The following is a 5,745-nucleotide window of genomic DNA, read 5'->3' as shown; positions in this document are numbered from 1 at the left end:
GTAGAAAAGTGCCAGAAGACAATAGAGAATAAAATTTTTTTTCGCGGCGGTGGTGGGGTTTGAACCTGCGACCTTATTGGTACGACAACTCCGCCTGGCAGGTGAGAGCGTGGCTCTACCGTGTGAGCTATCCACGAACACAAAAATATTCGTTTCAAACCCAAAGTCATTTCTAGATCCCTCTCTCACCCACTTCTTGAGATCGCCGATTCGTTCGCCACCATCGCGAAGTAATTTTGACCAGCAGTTAAGCTTAATAGCCAATATTCTCATCACAAACATATAACATAGAAACGATTGAGACATTGAGTATGCTCCGGTAGAGCCACGCTCTCACCTGCCAGGCGGAGTTGTCGTACCAATAAGGTCGCAGGTTCAAACCCCACCACCGCCGCGAAAAAAAATTTTATTCTCTATTGTCTTCTGGCACTTTTCTACTCACTTCATATCTTGTTGTTACCAACATATCGGGAGAGTGCACTGTATTGAATTGCGTTGGTGTGCGTCTTGTACCGCTCTTCTGAAAAAGAGTTTGAAACGGTAGACGCCAACCGGAAGTTTTTGTCTGCAATGGCTGCGCTCGGCTGACAGGCGAAGATGTGGACTTTTCAACGTAAAAAAGGGGTAAGAAATATTTTTTTCCCACTTTTAATTAGTTATTAATATGGATAAAAAGCAAGTCTAGTTTTAATTGTTCGGGATCGGATCTCTTAAAATTATTTTTTGGATTCTTACTCTTACCAATCTAACTAAACAAATCACTAAATTACGACTTCATCAGCCTAGAGTTAGAGCTCTGCGCTATGGCTATGCTATCGGCATCGGCGATTGTTAAGATTTCCGCGTTAAATTCTTAGCAATGAGGGCTGCCTTCTCTTATTATTATTTTTAGAGTTTAAATTCAGGTAATAGTAATATCGCAGTGTTGCGGTTCCCAGTCAATTCACGATGTTCTTGGGTCGATATTTCTCTCCCCACATCAGTGCAGTGAGCAGTGCTACCGGACTTTGAACTTGACAAAAAAAAAATAATTCAAAATTAATCAAGACCAAGACATACGTCATTGGAAAGGTATTGCAACACAAGAACAGTGATACCACTTAAATTCCATGCTGTAGAAATAAAGTTAGTACAAAAACAAAATCTGGTACCTATCTTAAATTTCTCGAAATTCGATTTACATTAACATCAATATCAGTTTCAGTATCACTAAAAAAATCGTGTGCATTCTCCACTTTTATCTATTTCCGTCACATTGTAATGAAATATAGGAAAGAATGAATGGCGTCAGGGGTATGCATGCTTGCTGCAGGGATGGTCTGATTTCTGATGCCGGATGAAATTGGGACATGACATTTATGATACATCATCGAATAAGATTTTTAAGTTTAGTGTCATGATGTTAATAATTAATAAAAAGGGACAAGCTTTATAATTGACCTCAGTTATCAATTGAAATATTCCTGTTTCATCCTCAATGCTATTATTCAATCACTTACAATTTATACAAAACATACACCAATGGACTACTGATTGCAAACTAAATACAATGACACAAACACATGCAGCTAGGCGTAGAAACTTGACAGGCCAATCAGCTCTGATCGCAATATTTGATCGTTGCTGATTGGCTGCTTAATTTCTGTGTGACGTCATGGGATGCCATGGAATCCCCCCGACAGAGGCAATGCTAATTCACAGACATATTATGGGGTACCCCATTCACCCGGCGCCTCTCACTCGTGGCACATGAAGGCAGTTGAGTGAGATGTGTGTAGTGTAATGACCTTAGCGAAACCTATGTGTGCTATGGTAATGACTAATGACGTGTGTAATGACATGTAATGGTTTCCTGCCATATAGGACAAATTGGCGATTTTAATGCCAAGTTTCACAATTCTGATATGTAAAAAAAAATCTTCACGCACAATTAATTTGGTCGGATTTAATATCACTCTTGTGTTGCAATTTTCGCAATTTCATTGTCAAATGATGAAAACTTGGTGATTTGAGGGGGGGGGGATGCGGGGTTGACAGCGATTTAGAGAAGATCCATTTCGCGATGCGAAGGCGTGCCCAGGTAGCATCGCAAATGCTGCTTTTTATAGCTGCTGTTTGCGCCATTTTCACATAAAGAGTAGCAGTTGTGATACGACTAAGCCGTTAAATAGCACATGAGTTGCATCGCAACTATAATTTTTATACAGCTGCCATTTTTGGAATTTTCACTAAAAAGGCAGTAGTTGTGATGCTTAGTTGCGACAGTCATATCGTTCTTGCGGCTGTTTTCAACGCTGATTTTTTCACACCATTTCACTAAAAAGCAGGAGTGAATCGCACCGCAACAATTACTTGCACACAGCTGCCATTTTTTGAATTTTCAATAAAAGCGCAGCAGTTATGATACTTAGTCGCGAGTGAGTCACATCGTTCCTGCAGTTGTTTTCAAAGCTGCTTTTTTCACACCATTTCCCAATAAAGCAGGAGTTGCTTTACAATTACGCCATCGGATCGCAACAATCTCTCCTTTTATAGCTGCTATTTTTACTATTTTCATATACAGCAAAAAAAAAGCGTGTCGGGAGAATGACTATAGTCAGATGCGGTTATGTGAAATTAAAGCCGTAAAAGGAAGCCGTTGTCAAAAAAAATCACAACTGCTGCGCTTTTATTGAAAATTCCAAAAATGGCAGCTGTATAAAAAGTAATAGTTGTGTTGCGACTCACTCCTGCTTCTTTATGAAATGGTGTGAAAAAGCAGTTTTGAAAACAGCCGCAAGAACGATACGATTCAGTCGCAACTAAGCGTCACAACTGCTGCCTTTTAATGAAAATTCCAAAAATGGCAGCTGTATAAAATAATAGTTGCGGTGCGACTCAGGTGAAGAAGTATACACAAACTCCTAGTATAAAACGAAAAGCAAGAGGCGACAAACAAAAAAAATACGGGAACTTTGGGTTTCAATAATCCAACTTGGCATCCATATCTATCAGGCCCCGTTTTGAAAAGAAAACGAAAAAAGTCATGCACACACACACACACAAACTACACACGATGCCGAATGAAATCCCCAGTCTGAAAGGACACGCTCGAAATCTTGGACACCTGGTCGCGAACTTGACATTTCCAGCAGCCAAGGAAATCCCCCATGACGTCAGACTTGTGATCGGCGCTGACTGGCCTGTCAAGTTTCTAAGCCTAGCTGCATGTGACACAAACATCGTGAAAATCCATATTTATAAATAAGAAAGAAAGAAGAAGCTATCAAAAAATAAAAAATAAGGTCACAGCCACAGGCCCTATTTCAGGTGCCCATTTTTGAGTCATGCAGGTATCAAAGTACCTTCTAAAACATGCCTTTACTTGTTGCAAACCCTAATATCAAAAGAAAAAAAAATTAACAATTCCTATGCAGTCTGCAGTAGGCTGGGTAGCCTACACTAAGACTAAGACACTGACAGTTCTTGGCTACGTAGACTTTGAATCATTTATGATTCATCTGCTGATCTATGTGTTTTTAATTTCTTCTGGTTACTTAGTTGGTTTACTTATTTGTAATTGCCACTGTTGTAATTGACGAGGGATGAGTTTTTTAAAATGCAAGCCTCCAAATTGGAGTATAATAAATGTTTTTTACATGGCTAAAGTCAACCACTCACTACATTTTTTTTTCTTTGATAAAAGTTTATGTATTTGTATTGTTTCTTTTTTTCAGAAACCGTTGAAAACTGCAAATGAAGTTTTTTCTTTACTTTCCGATTCTGGGATGATAAAGAAAGCAAAAGACAAGACTGAGGTAACTACATTGTTAATGATATGAAGGTTACATAGTTTTCTAGTCATTGATTAATTAATAATTATCTATTCAAAGACCTGCTTTGTTTGATTCATGGAATATGTATTATGACCGAAGCCTTTTCTAATTGGCTGAGATGACTCGGCTAGGTTTATGCTTTAGTTTAAAACAAGATCCTTTTTTGCTCTGAGTTGTCGTTCTTAAGTATGCTCATAGTTTAATGCTATTATCTGTCATCTGCATATTTTGCGGCCGCAAATTCCGGGCCCTTCCGCAAATTTCACAAAATTGGCAAAGTTTGGCAAATTTTCCGATTTTTGACATTTTTTTTCTTCTGAAAAAACGTTTTCTTGTGATTTCTTTTTCACTTTTAGCTGGAATTAATGATATTATTTGTCAGGATATAACGGGCAATAGATTTCATTTGAAACACCATTTTATCTAAAAGTAAAGTTGGAAAAAATTGGAAACCATTTAATTTTCATACATTTTTTCAAGGATTATGGGGAGTTTAGGGGTTAAATATCATATCACGTCTAACTCTGCCCCGCAATTTTTTGGCAAATTTTGGCACTTTTGGCACATTTTGACGTTATTTTTGGCAAATTTTAGGCTCCTATTTAGCAAAAAATGCAGATGATAGTATTATGTTTGTGTAACAATGTACCTTTTTTTTTTTGGTTGACTGTCAGTCTGGGTAGAGCCATTTGAGAGATGCCAGATTGGAATGCACATATATATAGCTGCATAAGTCTACTTCTAATCCTCTATTCTAATATATTTTCTGTTCCAGAATCAGAGATGTGCGAACTTAAGGTAGGTATTCCAAACCAAAATTTGAAGTTTGAGACAAAGCTAAGGTAGTAAGAGATTTGTACAGAGCTCATAAATTAAACAACAATGCAAAAAACCAGATCAAATTATATTGAAAAACAAAAAAGTTATAGAGTTTCAAAGTTTATTTTTGGACTTAGAAAATTTTTCGACATTTACAGCGATTCAATATTTCATCATTTAAGGATGCTTGTCAATAAAAATTTAGAGCACAAGAAATGACATTTAGCATGTTTTTATAAATGTCAGGGCTATGACAACAGATTATGGCCATTAAAGTTAAGTTCATCATTACAATTTTCAAATTATAGATGCGAAAAGTTTGAGAAAAATCACCAAAAGTGCCAAAAGCATGAACATAACGCTCCGAAATCGGTCATCGGAGCAAATTGGAAAGGGATTATATCAGTAAATATACATTTCACTCTGTCCAAATTACATATCAATTATATAAGTAACAGAGATGCTATCTAATTTTTTTCAAACAATTTGTTTCTAATATACAGATTTTATGACACCAGGAAGTCGTGAAAAAGTGAAAAATGACGCGTAATCCGAAAAATTCTCGGATTTGCGTTTTTAAGCGTATTTTAAATACGCATAACTTTTGACCATATGGGCCAATAATAATAAATCATATATCAAATTGTTTGTTTCTTCAAGCAGAATACATATACATCAAAATAATTACTTTTTAAACATATTATGGTAACATTTTTATCGATAGACTAAACCCTATCTTTCAAAGTTTTGAAAAATCATAAATTTCAAATATGTCTCATGTTAGGTACGATTTCAAAATTGTCACCCAGAGGTGAAAAAATCCATGAAATATCAATATTTACTTGCTACACATTAAATTTACCTCTTATTGCAAATGGAATACTCCCCATTCCACATCTAAAAATGATATTAAACTGTCATACAAATGAGCAAAGTCTCCAGTCAAACTCAATGTCTTTTCTTTCAATACAACTTTCCTATACCTTATCTGAGCTTTTAAAATCTGCACTCTATTACAATTACTGTTTTCTGCTAATAGATCATCAATCTCTTCTTTTGTAGTACATGAACCACCCTGGATGACAATTGCATTAATTATGTCTAGATGTTT

General features: G+C 36.3%; 1 long non-coding RNA gene across 1 annotated transcript; it reads left to right on the top strand.

Moving 5' to 3' along the window:
• The first annotated feature begins 472 nt into the window (after positions 1-472).
• On the top strand, positions 473-5,739 carry LOC144959815 (uncharacterized). Its single transcript, XR_013642687.1, has 3 exons — positions 473-624; positions 3,717-3,797; positions 4,591-5,739. It is a non-coding gene; the product is annotated as an uncharacterized LOC144959815 (long non-coding RNA).
• The last annotated feature ends 6 nt before the right edge of the window (positions 5,740-5,745 follow it).

Source organism: Berghia stephanieae, chromosome 14 (genome assembly GCF_034508935.2).
Source record: "Berghia stephanieae isolate SIO BIC M18660-M18661 chromosome 14, UCSD_Bste_1.3, whole genome shotgun sequence".
NCBI classification, from domain to species: domain Eukaryota; kingdom Metazoa; phylum Mollusca; class Gastropoda; order Nudibranchia; family Aeolidiidae; genus Berghia; species Berghia stephanieae.
The sequence above is the reverse complement of the archived record's forward strand: the minus strand, read 5'-3'. Positions and strand labels throughout refer to the sequence as shown.